Below are 15,187 nucleotides of genomic sequence, written 5' to 3' on the forward strand. Positions count from 1 at the left end.
CAGGATTTTCTTTTCTTTTTTTAAAGGTTTTATTTATTCATAAGAGATACACAAAGAGAGGCAGAGACATAGACATAGACATAGGCAGGGGGAGGTGCAGGCGTCCCACGAAGAGCCCGATGCGGGACTTGATCTGGTGACTCCGGGATCACGACCTGAGCCAAAGGCAGAGAGGCTCAATCACTGAGCCAACCCAGGCGTCCCTGGATCAGGATTTTCAATGCAAAAGTAGTATATGGAATATTTTTACCTATTGCAATTATCCCCTTGGCTTAAGTGTTGTAAGCGTGTCTTACACAGGAATGATATCAATGGTGCAAGCGGCACGAAAGTGGGCCAGGTCCTGCAACTTCACGGAGGTGTTCTGGATTGTGGTCTGTTTGCAGTGTTCACGCTGAATTAGCTGTAACCAAACACCCCTCCTCATTTTCTCGGGTTCAGGGTGTTCCTGAGTCTAACCTCAAAGTTACCCTGAAATCACGCTCAGCAACACCCTAAGGCCGAAAAGGGGCGGCGAGCAACAGGGGCAGTGTGACCTCTATCATAGGTCAGTAGGGTCAGCGGTCGCGGTCATCACACCGCCTGTCCCCACGAGCTGCTTCTCCAGTCCTGGGGAACAGAGCCTGGGGGCAGGCAGGTGGGGTACCGGGGGGCGCACCCGGGAGGCTCGCGGCAGCCCAGCGCGCAGGTGTCGAGGAGCGCGAAGGGGCGGCTGCGCGGGGGAGGGGGCTACGGGGGGAGCGGGCGCGCGCGCGGGCTCGCCGGCGGCGGGGGGCGGGGCGGGCAGGGCTGGGAGGGGCGGCGTGCGCGCCCCCGGGCGGCGGGGGCGGGAGAAGGGCAGCGCGTGCGCGGGCTCGCCGGCGGCGGGGGGCGGGGCGGGCGGGGCTGGGAAGCGCGGCGTGCGCGCCCCCGGGCGGCGGGGGGCGGGGCTGAGATGCGGCGTGCGCGCCCCCGGGAGGTGGGGGCGGGGAGAAGGGCAGCGCGTGCGCGGGCTCGCCGGCGGCGGGGGACGGGGCTGGCGGGGGCGGGGCTGGGAAGCGCGGCGTGCGCGCCCCGGGCGGTGGGGGCGGGGAGGAGGGCAGCGCGTGCGCGGGCTCGCCGGCGGCGGGGGGCGGGGCTGGCGGGGGCGGGGCTGGGAAGCGCGGCGTGCGCGCCCCGGGCGGTGGGGGCGGGGAGGAGGGCAGCGCGTGCGCGCGCTCGCCGGCGGAGGGGGGCGGGGCGAGGCGGGCGCGCGCGCGGGCTCCCCGGAGGCGGGAGGGGGCGGGGCCGCTCCCGGGCCTGTGCCCGCCCCGGAGTCCGCCGCGGTGCGTCTCCGGGCAGCCGCCGCCGCCGCCGCCGCCGCCTGGGGCAGAGCGGTCGCGGACGCGCCACCTGCAGTGCCGGCTGCTGCTTTCTATTTACTAGCAAGCACCTTTCCCCGCGGGAGAGTCCGGGAGCGCGCACATACACACACACACACACACACACACACTCACACTCACACACTCACGCTAGCGAGCGCGTCTTCACAACCGCATCCCCAAACCGACAGTGCGAAGCTGCTGCGGTTTCTCTTAGCGTCCGCCTCGCGGGGAGAAGCAGAGCCGTCGTGCAGCAGGAGCGCCCGGTGCCTGGCCCCGCAGACCGCTCCCCCCGGCGGGTAAGCCAGGCTCTCCTCGTCACCTGCTCGGGGTCGGTGCCTGCAGAGCGGAGGGAGAGGGCGGGCGGCCGGGGTGCGCCGTTGGGGGCGGGACCGCAGTTGGGATCTCAGGGGTAGGCGGCGGGTGCAGCCGGACCGCGCGGCCCAGCGGGAGCAGCCACTGCTCCGGTGCTCGCTCTGCAGACCCTGCAGGTGCCCCCCGCCTCCCCGCCCAGCCCCCAGCCCCCAGCCCCCAGCCCCCAGCCCGAGACGAGCTGTGCTCCTTGGTTGCCAAGGAGACTTGCTTAAACATCAGCCCTGGGACATCTGTTGAAACGACGGGCTTTTAAAGACGATGCTGTTCTTTATTTTGATTCTTAAAAATGAAATACACACCGAGGACCATGTGGTAATTGGGCAATCGCTAAGATGTATTCTGGGCATGGTTTCATTCAACTTCAAGAAGAGCGGTAATGCACTCATCTAACGTGCGCTTTAAAACGGATTCGTCAGATGAATTTTTCAACGGATTGTGTCTTGAATCATAAATCACTCCCATTTTGGTGATGCTCTAAAGAACAATGAGTCCAATGAAAATCCCCCCCTTCCCCCCCCCCCCCCCGTTGCCACATTGTATCTTGCAGTTCACTCAGGCACTATTATCTTAACATTAAAAGTGAAAGAGGAATTAACTGTTTCCCACCCAAGGATGATCCGCTGTAAATTGGCCGCAACAGGAATACACAAGTGAATTCCTAACGCGAGGAGATAGCGCTCATGACAAATTTGCTAACGTGTCTATGGCCACTGCATCATTAAGTGCAGTTTTCTGCACCTCTGCCCATCTCTAAGAACATTCTGTTTCCTTTCAGGTCCCTTGACCTGACTGTTTTGTTTTTTACATATATGTCTACATGCTGACGGATACAGATGTAGAATTTGTGCCATGCCTTATTACTCCCAAGATTCGAAGGTTTTGGAGCTCATATTGAAATGTTGAGAGGAAGGAGGCACAGAGAAAGCAAGATCCTTGCGTTGTTGTTGTTTTGGTTTTTTTTGTTTTTTTTTTTTTTTGGATTGGATCCTTTTTTGGAGAACTGGGTGAGGGCCAAGGTGGAGGTCAGTACTCAATTATCTCTCCAGGACCCCTAATGAAGGGTGTGTCAGTGTTACTTTGAAGGCTCTGGTGCCTAGTGGGTAAACTTAAAACAGCACTTGAAGGGACCATCAATCCATTAAGTATCCTTTGCACTGATTTCATACCTTCATTAGGAACAGAGATGACCTAGTAAAGATCTTCTGGCATTCAACAGTTCCTTTTGTTTTCCTTTGATATTTGTTCATCTTTTTATCTCTTATTACTTCAAATTCTTTTCATCCAGTAATACGAAGAGCAAGGAAACTAGTAATAGCTGAGGAAGCATTAGAGGGGTTTTGTGCAACTGAGGGGGGCTGGGAAATAAATAAAGATGACAAATATTTTATATTACACCTTATGAAGTACTTTTCCCCCACTCTTCTTTTTTATTCCCTACAACAATCTTGTGAAGTCAGGGAATTATCTGCAGTTTAAAGCTGAAGGACCCAAGACTCAGATTTTGTGGAAGGTCACAGAGCTAGTGAATGGGGAAGCTTTTTTTGGATCCAAATTCCTTGACTGTAAAAAAATTCTGTGTCTGTATTTCCAATGCACAAGTAAGATAAAATAGTGGAGCAGGCCCAGTGGGGGCCATGTGGGAGAGAGGGTTGTGGACTTGGAACATACAAAACCACTATGGAAAGGGCAGCACCAACTCCCTTGTAGATAGATGACTGTTGCTACCCCGGCTCTAAAACATTCTGGTTTTTCAAGGGAAACAGAAGGTTACATATTTTTATGTGAAATATCCTTCATTTTATAAACTAAGGACCACACTGAAAGTGTATTTGGGCCACAGAAGGCCTGTGGACTGCCAGTTGCAATCCAGAGTTACGGAGTTCTCATTCAACTCTTAAATATTTTTCTCTTATGGAATACCGATGTGAATGAATCTATCCATCATTATAAGAGTGGTGAGGAGTTTTCTGGTTTTGATATTAAAATCTAAAAAATGCACCGTATCTTTTCGTAAATAGGTCCGAGGTTTTTTTTTTGTTTTTTGTTTTTTGTTTTTGTTTTTGTTTTGTTTTAGGGCTCCTAGGCCTCTCATACCTAAGAGAGAATAAAAGAATATGAAGTGCCCCAAAAGAGGAATTTTTTTAATCTCGTGAAACAAAAGCCTTTATGGTTTAAAATTTATGTTCCTGGGTGTTTTTTTTTTTTTTTTGTTTTTGTTTTTGTTTTTGTTTTTGTTTTCTGGGCGTGTACTGCAAACTACAGAATAAGTAGGTTGAGTACCTGACATTGTAGGAAGAGGTAGAATGAAAAAAAAAAAAAGAAAAAAAAAAGGAAGAGGCAGAATGAGAAGTTAGTCAGAAAAAGGAGCATCCTGAGCTTTTCAGTGAAAATGACTTTTTCAGGCAGCCTGAGTGGCTCAGTGGTTTAGCACCGCCGCCTTCAGTCCAGGGTGTGATCTTGGAGACCCAGGATCGAATCCCGAATCCCACATTGGGCTCCCTGCTTCTCCCTCTGCCTGGGTCTCTGCTTCTCTCTCTCTCTGTGTGTCTCATGAATAAATAAATAAAATCTTAAAAAAAAAAAAAAAGTCTTACTAAGATTTTAGGTAATTAGCTAAAGCCCACCATAGAATACTGCAATATTCCAAAGGAATGAAAACATAAATGGGAACTCAAGGGGTATTCACTTCTAGGATGCTGACATAGAAAATACAGTTTACTCCTTAAATAACAGCATCTTGTAATGAAGCATATACCTTTTGAGAAGCTGCCATCTTTTCATGTTTCTCCTAACACTACAGAGATGTCAGCAGTCTTCACTGAAGCCGACCTGATGGGGTCAGAAAGGACATTTATTTATGTCATTTCTTTTGTGGATCCAAAAAGGTGCAGTTAAAAAAAAAAAAAAAAGCTAAGATTTGAACAGTGACTTTTAATAGTTCTCAAATTTTAAAATCCTCCTCTAGAAGGATACTTTGATAGTAAATAAGTGCCTTTCAGTTTCAATTCATGGAAATATGTTGCATCTCCAGTAAAGAGCTATGTTATTACTACTGTGACAAAGTCCTGGCTTGGTGCTATAGAGATAACAGCTCTGCCGTCAAGGATTCAGAGCAAACAAATGTCCTGTTCCTGGTAGCTTCCACTTTTCCAGCCCCTTCTATGTTTTCCCTATATGGAAAACTACTTTCTATATTTTCTTCCTAACAGCTCTATAGAATAAGGATCTTATTGTCATTGTATCAATAGAGAATCTGAGACTATGTGAAGTTAAACCAGACAAATAAATGAAAAACCTCAGCAGCTCTCCTCACTTCACACCTTTCCTTCTCTGCCGATTACCTAATGGAAGTTATAGGCGTTGTGATTTTGAGGCAGTTGTGTGTTAAATGCTATGATAGAGATACCAGATGCTGTAGAAACACAGATACAGGGAAAAATTAAAAAGTATGCTGATTGTGGAGATCAGATTATTCCTGTGTAGGAGGAGGATTAGTGCTGGATCCTGATGGCTGGGTTTGATTCTAGTAAATGAAGATCCTTTCAGCTATGCAAAGAGGGTAGGCTCTGTGAGACAGTCAGTTGGAGGTGTGAATTGAGGGGATAATGCTCATGAGGTCTGATATTGATGAGCTCATCATTGTTGCTGAAGGGATGACACAAACTGTGGTAAGAAATACGGTCTCCCAAGACGGAATGGAGTGTATCAAGAACACAGAAGTATGGGTGCGTAGCAGGGAGTAGAGCAAGGTGAGGTGGTGAAGGAGACTCAGAGGGGAGTTGTAGACGTAGGGGAGAATCTGAAGAGATAGTATTGATTCTTCTGAAAGACTGACATAAGGGGAAGGGGTGAACAAAGTATATCATGTTCTCTATACAGAGTTTGGAACACAGTAAATATCCATGAACTATTATGGTGTGTCTGTATTCTTAACATCCAGCATCTGGCACATGATTTCCTGTCATGATACCACTTTTCTGTGGAAAGAAGGTGTACATAGACATTTTATGTGAATTTAGTTGGAGTGGACAAATATCTGGATTTTCAAGAATGGGCAGGAGATTGTGCAAATTCAATGAGGAGAACACGTCAGTGTAGACCTTTTAGTAGGGCCAAGACTTAGAAGTCAGGGAGGCTCTTGCAGATGCAGATTTTTTTTTTTATTTATTCATGAGACACAGACATACACACACACACACAGAGAGAGAGAGAGAGAGAGGTAGAGACATAGGCAGAGGGAGAAGCAGGCTCCAAGTAGGGAGCCTGACACGGGACCCGATCCCAGGTCTCCAGGATCAGGCCCTGGGCTGAAGGTGGCACTAAACGCCTGAGCCACCCCGGCTGCCCAAGATTTTGATGTTGGATACACCTTTGATGAAGTCTCATCTGTGGGACAAATGAGGAGAAATATAAGCTGCTTGTTAGCTATTTGAAAATATTTACTCAAACCCAGAGTGACAAATAAATGTACTCTGCTCTTGATCCAGTCAGTATTTCTGTTACCTGGATGGAGATATGAAAAAAAAAATGTGACCATCTAACAGAAGTGGGCTTTGGCTTCAAGTACTAGATCTGCAGTGAGTGGGAGAGAGAGCTACTTGTTAGAATGGTGGGCACAAGATAAGAGGATGAGATGAAATAGAGACATGCCATAGCTAGCAAGAGTCTAGCGCGGAGGATATTTTAACTCCCATCAAGTAGCATATAAGCCAGTATGATGATTTGCTTTTCACAGTAATGGAAAAAAAAATATTCTGAACAAATGATGTGAGGAGTCTGTCTTTCTTACTTAGCTTTTTGGTGACAGTGACGATAGGCCAGTGGAGGTGGTCTCTGTGTTAGGTAGTACCTTTCTCTCCTTTTCTTGTCCTTACATACTGGTTCCCATTATCTCAGAATTTCTTTCACTGTGGAGATTAGAACTTAGGAATTCAACCTACAATATCTGAACTTTCCTTCTTACTAAGAATTAATAGATGGGATTTATTCTGTTCCCCTTTCCCTGGTCCTGTTGTGTCCAAGAGGATTATTCATTCTCATCCCCTTGTCGCCGAAATCTACCCTAAGCTGAGGAAGCACGGAACTTAACTTTGTACCCTTTTTGTTCTTGCCTTGTTTCGTATGCACACTGCAATGTGTTAATGCATTTTATTAATTCGGTTTAGACATACGGCATTATAAATTTTGGTGAGATTTTAAAAAGAACTTATGTATAAAAATGGTTTTGCCAACTTGACTTGGAGTCAGATTAGTTCTGCACATGGCCAAAACACAGAAAGCTGTAAATTTGTCTAAATTAGCTTTGCAAGGTTGAAATTACTGACCTGATAAGATGATTTTTAAATGAAGAAGGAAAATCTTTGGCAGTTTTCATAGACTCTTGACTTTCCCCTACATGTTTATTTGAGGCATAATATATTCCTCATTTCATGCCAGATGAGCCAGTTCCAGCTACTTAGAAACAGGGCTCCCCGCCCCCCACCCCCGACAACCGGTTTGGCATACAGGATATTGATCGAATAAGTAGTTCCATTCTGGATGATTGCTTCAGTGGGAACACATTCAATGCTAATGGGACAGAAGCCAAGAGCAGTGGAGGAGGCATTTTGCAATTTTTTATGACATAAATTCTGGTACCTCATTTTAAATCATTACTTAGAAGCCTTATTATTTATGAGTTTTAGTTCTTAAGTTGTATGTGCAAGGTAGCATGGCACAGCGCGGAGAACATGAGACTTGGGGCCTGGATTTGAATACTAATTCGACACTTCATGGCTCTGTTATCTAGTCTGGCTACGTATCCCCTGTAGGTCTCATTTTCCTCATCTATAAAATGGGGATGCTATTACCTACATTATAGGGCTATTCTGAGATTAAATAAAATATGCATTAAAAAAACATCTAACACAATGCCTGGTGCATAATAAAATCTTGGTGCTTAATTCCTTCCTGTGCTTCTCCTTACTTCCCTACCTTTGTCTTCCTCAACCTGAGGGTATGATACACTTAAATTTCATATACCATATACCACTTAATTTTCATGTACCATATAAAATGTCTTAATCTGGTCTGCCAGTGTTACAGAGGAGCTAGCCTCTTAGTGTAATGGAGCTTTGAGTGAGTGGTGGGCTGCTTGGGTGGGCCCTCAGGGACATATATTTTGGTGTCTTTCCTCTCTGGCAAGCTACCTCCCCCTCTTTCTTACAGGAAAAAGGCAGCTGATGAGGGCTCTTATAAGGCTTTCCTCAGGGGTCCCCATCTGTAAAAAGCTCAGAGGCACCCCTTGTGTCCCCTGTGGAATTAATAGTAACAGCACCTAGGATCTCGTGGATACAGACTTCCTAGCCTTTCTGTGAGGGCAAGGTATAGTTGCCTACATTTTTTTAGACAACTAAGGGTTTCCCTTCATGGAGAATTATGTAATTTTATGAAAAGGTCAAGAGCTCACCAGGCTCAAAGAAAAAACTCCTCAAATTCACTTTCAAGTCAGATAGGATTAAAGGCTTCCTGAAGAGAATACTTTCCAGTTAAATCTGTTTTGTTTTTCTTTGTACTCTGCACCACGATCTGCCCTTCCTCTGCCCCCACCAAGCAACACTCATCCTCACAAGGGGTAGAGTAATTTTTCTACTTTTTTGGTATCATCTAGTTCTCTGACTACCTAGGAGTACAGATGAGGTCAGTGTGTCTTGACTTTTTCATGGTCACCCCCTTGTAGTTTGTGGACTTGGGGTAATCCAGACAGTTGTGGGAGCTGCAGGCAGTCCACTGTCCTGGTGACTTTTGTAGTAGGTATGACAAAAAACATTTATAGGAAGGCAACCTGAACAGTAAATTTTAGGAATACACTATACCAAGCTAAATTTTGTTTTTATCATATAATCAATCACAAAAGCACATCCTTCCAGAAAAGACTATGTTATGTGTTCTAGTGTGTATGTATATATGTGCTTATTTCAGTGTTTCTTTAAATGTGTTGCAGTTTAATGATTCAGATGTATTTTTAGTAGTTGGTGAGTAATATTAGTGCATTTATCTAAAATCAAGCTTAGGGAATTGTTAATGCTAAATTTGTAATCGTTTGTCAAAGATAGAATATCCTTTATCTGTTTCTTTTATCTCTATGGATCCAGAAGATAATATATTAAAATTAAACTCCAAAAAGGTTTGATGTGTTGTGGGCATTAATTATAGGGAAGTGTCGATTCGATAATGAAAAATACAGTAGCCAAGATGGTACCAGTGCCAAGTCTTGTGTTTGCATTGAATTCACAGAGCAACAAAGTTACAAAATCATATTACTAAGAAAAAAATGTCTACTTAAAATATGAAGATATTTGCAGTCACTCCCAAGTGATAGCTATGGTTATTATTTTGGAAATTTAGGTTTAGAATTGAGGTAGCTATCTGAATGGAGGAGATTTATTTTGGTAGAGTCTTTTTTGACTTGCTTCCTCATCTACTCTATGTGACATTCCCTGAAAGGAGATTTTTTTTTTTTTTAACACTGTCTCTGTGATGGTAGTAGTGTAGATATAATCCAGTAACCCTTCAAGGGCTTTGAGGATTCACTAGTCTTTCCCAGACTGATGTCCATGAGCTGATATGGCTGATTGGTTTTTTGAGAATTTAAAGCCTAAAGAAATATGTAATGAAATTTTTGGTTCTTCCTTTTATGAAAACATTAATAACCTACAATCTGATTTAATTTGGGATGAGCTTATCTTCTTTAGCTTTGAGTCAAAGCTATTTATCTTGTCTTGAAGGTATTTATTATCACCTATAGATAGGGCTTCCTAATTGATCAAATGTCACTTGAGAAACTCACGCACAGCCTTTAGGCCTTTCTACATAGCATTTAATTAGGCTTTTTACTGAAATCCTAATTTGTGAATCTTAGTGTCATCTATAAGGTTTTATGATAAATTTCCCTTCTCTGACCTCATAATCTTTTACAAAGTTGTCCATTTTTTAAATTTCTGTGTTTCATGGTGTTTTGCCAGCATTGCTCACCAGAAGTCTACAGTTAATTTATTGTTGTCACATTTGTATTGCTTTAAAAGGGAATATTAATATATATGATGTATGTAACTGTCAGTGGGTTTGCAGATGTGGGTGAAATTCTTTGGCCAGCGCATACTTTCCTGGTGCTGATGTTTTGGTGCGCATGGAATTGGGACAGGAGGAGTTAGTTCCATGGTTTAACTATGTGGTACCAACAGGCCTACATATTGTCTGTGAAATGGAGGATATACTTTACCTATGGGTGAAAGACCTAGTGGATCATAAAATTCCCAGACCCTTTAACTATGTGCCTTGATTACTGTATTTTTCTTTTTGGCCACTGCATTATTAGAGTTCTTCTGCTTTTTCCATATTGACCTCTTTCAGAAACCATATCTGGTGATGGTTTTAGAATTTTATTGCCATCATTCTTTGTTCATATGTAAACTTGCAATGCCTCAAGTTTACGGTTTCTTTGTTGGGATTGGTATACTGTTTCTTTGTTGACTAAGAGAACAGAGGATGTAAGAGGACCTTTTGCATCACAGTATTAAGTGAGCCCACCTCATGGGTTGGATAGTGTTAACCAAGGTATTTAGGAAGCTCAGGCTCACTGAATCCAGAGCTTTTCTTAGGATCAGGTGCCTCTCCTTACCTGGAGCCTCATGGTTGACTTCAGGGATGGGTGTGTATTGAGAATTTCAGGATAGGGTCTTTCTATGTGATGGCACAGCACCCACCAGTGTCTCTGCCAGGAAAGAGGATCATCTCATAGGAGTCAGCCACTTTTCCCTCCCTGGCCGACTTCCAGGCTTCCTAATGGCAGTGCTACAGTTGATAAGGCCTTTTCTCAAGGCTATTCTCACAGAGCAGAACTGAAAATCCCTCACTGGTAGTGTTTCTGTGGAGTAAAGTGCTGATTGGGGTGGGCATGATGACGTGAATTGAGAGAGCAAGGGCACTTAGAGTCAGATTCCTTGAGTTTTCTGTTCTGCTTGGGGAGGCTTGATTTCAGAAGTCTGTGTCTCCTTCTGTATAAACTGGGGATAACATTAAGAATCCTGAGAACAAAATAAGTTTTTTTTTAAGATATATTTTTAAGATACTCTGTTTATGTTAAGAATGCTCTGTTAATGCTTTTGAGTGGCCAATCTGGAACATTCCTTTAGAAAATCATACATTCTGGAATCTTGCTTTAGAATATTGATATTATCACTGTTCTACAAATAAGTCTAGCCCAGACATTTGCAACCAGGCCAACTTTCAGAATGACCTGGAATTGTTTTTAAAATGTAGATTCCTGGAACCTCTGTGTTTATTGTGTTTGAATTGGCATTGGTGCTGAGCCACTGAGTATTAAACTTTCCCTGAGTGTTTTTCGTGATAGGTCTAATTTGGGAACTGCATGTCTAGAGCACAGTGACCTGCTCATACTCTGTTTCTTACTCTTACCTCCCTAGAATCAGCCATGCCACCTGGATTTGGGCCTCGGCTTTCTTGTCATTCACACTCAACAAAAAATGGCAAGTCAGATCAGCTCTGAGGTCACACAGCTCTCTGGATACCTGATGGACATTTAAATATTGCAGGCAGTTCTTTACTAACCATGTGCCCCGTTTTGATAAAAGGTGTGATGTGTGACTAATGTCTTCCCTGCTAAAACAGAGAAGTTATGACTTTCCCCTCAGATTTGTGTATAGCTAATCAGGTGGATTGCTGTGGAGAGCATCTTTCTAAATGTCTCATTATAATATCTGACATCAAAGTTGTTAGATTGATTTTTAAAATGTACATTCTTGCATAAGATAGAATCAGATGCTTTTAGTTTATACCTTTTTAGATTTAGACCATGGATGGTGATTACATGGAATTAAATGAGCCAAATGGAGAATGCTGTTTCTACTGTCCATGAAATTTTATGAGTCATTGATCTCCTAGGTCAGTAGTGAACTACAGCAGAATAGTCTAAGATCTTTATGGCAGGATTTTGGGAGCAGAGAAGTTACAGTTTTGAATTGTGATTTGCTCTTTATTTTCGGGAGGGCTCAGAAAATGCTGTGTAGGTTTTTAATAGGCTTTGAAATGTAATATTCTGTTCTTACAGACTGCATGAAATAGTGTGACTGACTGTATTTGTATGCATCTTTTATTTGTGACACATCTTTTGTGTGCATCATTTGTGTCTGAGGGGAATTTTGTGACCTTATTAATGATCATCAACTTAAAGCATCAAAACATTTGAATTATCAGACATTTTGGGAAGATATGCAAACTGTTAAGCACCCATATAGAGATAAGGAGATAAAGAAACCTTGCCATTAGACAGCTTGTGAAATTATAAATGAATTTTAGACAGCTATGAAAGTGATCAGAGTTATGCGTGGTAAAAATGTTGCCTAATTATAACCTCAAGAGAAGTCATTTTCAGGTGTGTGAGTGTTATGAGCAAAAGGCAGATACCATACTTATATTTATTTGTCCCTGGTAATGTAATCATCATCATGTCTATTGTGGTGGTTTCTTTAACACTGAGGGACAGACTGGCTTAATCCCTATTGCAGGAAGGGATTTTTAAAAAATTTTGTTTTGTTTTTTGCAGAAAAGTTTTTTTTATAATTAGGAAGATTTTCGAGTTGAAGAAAAAGGTCTTTTGACCTAAACAATGACCATTGGAACTGGTCATTGTTGTATTGAGTTACCTTTTCATCCCTAGAAAATCAGGTAAAATGCTGTGTTTAGAATTTTGCCAAAAAATAGAAAGTGTACAGTTCTGCTTTTTATGTCAGGGAGAAGAGAGAGAGAGCAAGAGAGAGAGAGGGAGGAGATAGAGGAGAGAGAGAAAATATGACAGGGAGTAAGAGAGAGAGGAGAGAGAGGTGAAGATAACTGTACAATTGCATTTACCGTCAGTTAGTTTTGAGGCTGCAGCCTCATTAGGTGGTTAGCACTTGGCCATTCTGCCAAAATCATCTTTTTGGCCATCTGTGCCAAATTATAGGAAGTAATGGCCTTGGGCACAGCTGCTCCGTCTAATTTGTATTTCTAACTCACGTATTAATGATAATGATCACATAGAGAAGTCTGGTGGCCAAATGTGCAGAATAAATGGAGAGAACCAAAAACACACACACATAAATTTAGATGTACAAGAAGGAAAAAAAAAACTGTATTTCACATGATGAAATGAGAGTAGGTATTATTTAAATCTCTAGATAAGAATTCAACCTTTCCTACCTTCATATCTTTACAGTAGCACTCTCCTAGGGAGAAGTCATAAGAGAGATTGACCTTGAATTTTGGCACTTCTTTGTGACACTTCATGAATTTTGCTTTAACATCGGTATTTTTATAGGAGGTGGATTTTGTTTGTATATCCCAACATCCATTGATTGGGCCTTTTCCCAGTTTAGCTGGTTCCTTTAGGAAGAATAGCTCAAGGATGAATGACTGCCATTTGGTGTCACTGCAGTTTTATTGGTTAGCTTGGACTGGCAGCAGGACCTTTTCAGGCAAGTTAAGTCTAATGTCATTAGAAATATAATTAAGAAATTATAAGAAAATAAGCTGTTCAGCAGTCCTCAGAATGCAAGGAAGACCAAGAATCAGGATTTTAAATAAACATTTCTACATTTTGTATGACCAATTCATTTGCCTAAAATGCTTCAACAAATGAATGTATTGGAAGGAAACTTACCCTACAATGATACTGATCTTTAAAAGAAAGTTACCAAAACTATATGAAGTGATTTTGGCATACATAGCAGAGTGACAAAATTCCCGATACATGCATTTATTTATTTTTTAAGATTTATTCATGAGAGAGAGAGAGAGAGAGAGAGAGAATGCACAAGCAGGGGCTGGGGGGAGAGGTGGAGGGAGAGGGTAAGAATCTTAAGCAGACTCCATGCTGAGCACGAGCCGAACTTGGGGCTCAATCCCATGACCCTGATATGATGTGAGCCAAAATCAAGAGTCAGTTGCTTAACTGACTAAGCTAGCCAGGCGCCCCTCAATACATGTTTTAAAAAGTCTTTCTTCCAAACCTGCCTCATCCAGAGTCTCTGCATCTTTTGTTGCTCAAGCCCCAAACCTTAGAGCTGACCTTGGTTTCCTTGTCTTGCAAACTCATATCCAAGCAGTAAGGAAATTTTGTGGGATCTCCCTTTAGTATCCCCAGAACCTGCCTGTTTCTCACCACATCACCACAGCCCTGCTACCACCATCATCCCACACAGCAGCACTTCTTGCTCCTTTGCCTCCCATGGAGTCTTCTCACTAGAGGAGCCAGCCCAAGTGATCCTTTCATCTCCTCAGTTAGGGTGTGTTTCTCTTTTGCTCAAAACTGCAAGAGCTTCCATCCCAAGAATCAGTCCACTCTGCACCATCTCTTATCCCCTGTCCTCCCCTCCTCCTCTTTACTTGTCCACTCCTGCCCTGGTCTCACTGGCCTCCTTTCTGCTTTAGAACCTGTGCAATAGTTCGTGGTTCCTTGTGGCTGGGGTGTGCTTGGTTCTGACTACCCCCAGGTTCACTCCCTCACCTTCTTCAGGCTTTTGCTCAGAGGTTGCCAACTTCTCAGGGAGGCCCATAATTTTTTTATTTTTTATTTTTATTTTAATTTTTTTAAAGATTTAAAAAAAATTTGTTCATGAGAATACACAGAGAGGAGAGAGAGAGAGAGAGGCAGAGACACAGGTAGAGGAGAAGCAGACTCCATGCAGGGAGCCCGATGTGGGATTCGATCAGGATCACACCCTGGGCTGAAGGTGGCGCTAAACCGCTGAGCCACCCGGGCTCCCCTATAATTTTTTTTAAAAAAATATTTTTATTTATTTATCCAAGAGAGACACAGAGAGAGGCAGAGACATAGGCGCAGAGCGAGAAGCAGGCTCCATGCAGGGAGCCCGATGTGGGACTTGATCCTGGAACTCCAGGATCATGCCCTGAGCATAAATTTTATCTGTATTTTCCCAAGTTGGGCATTCTCAAAACAACACACTCTCAAATCTGCTTTATACAAAGTTTTCTTGTTTTTCTGTTTTGTTTTTGTTTTTGTTTTGTTTTGTTTTTTAAATCAAGGGTTTCTGGCAGACACTCAACTGCTGAGCCACTCAGGTGTCCCTGATCTCCCTATTTTAAAACTGCAAGCTACCCACCAGCCCCCTGCTTGACCCTTAACTCTCCGTACTCTGTATCACTCTTCCTTTGCCCACAGCTCTTCTCACTTTTTAAGAAGAGTTTTACTAAGTGATAATGTCTATACCATAAAAGTCACCCAGTATATTGAGGTACAGTTTTAATAATTTTTAGTAGATGTATATAGAGTTGTGCAGTCACTAATACAATCTACTTTTAGAACACTTCCATCACCTCAGAAGAAGGTTCCCTTGTATCTCTCGACACAAAGGATCTGCCACTTAGGGTGTGTCGGACAGTAGACCAGCCTGAGTCTCTTGGCTTTTTTTTAA

The 15,187-nt window shown here is 43.3% G+C and overlaps 1 protein-coding gene across 10 annotated transcripts in view; it reads left to right on the top strand.

The window, feature by feature from the left end:
• The first annotated feature begins 1,298 nt into the window (after positions 1-1,298).
• Positions 1,299-15,187, top strand: part of KLHL32 (kelch like family member 32) — a 235,574-nt gene continuing 221,685 nt past the window's right edge. For all 10 annotated transcript variants that reach the window (XR_007401315.1, XM_025444913.3, XM_049092399.1 and 7 more), the window contains exon 1: positions 1,299-1,639. The gene's annotated coding sequence lies outside the window, so the exon portion shown is untranslated. The remainder of the gene's footprint in view (positions 1,640-15,187) is intronic.

Source organism: Canis lupus, chromosome 12, assembly GCF_003254725.2.
Source record: "Canis lupus dingo isolate Sandy chromosome 12, ASM325472v2, whole genome shotgun sequence".
In the NCBI taxonomy this organism is placed as follows: domain Eukaryota; kingdom Metazoa; phylum Chordata; class Mammalia; order Carnivora; family Canidae; genus Canis; species Canis lupus.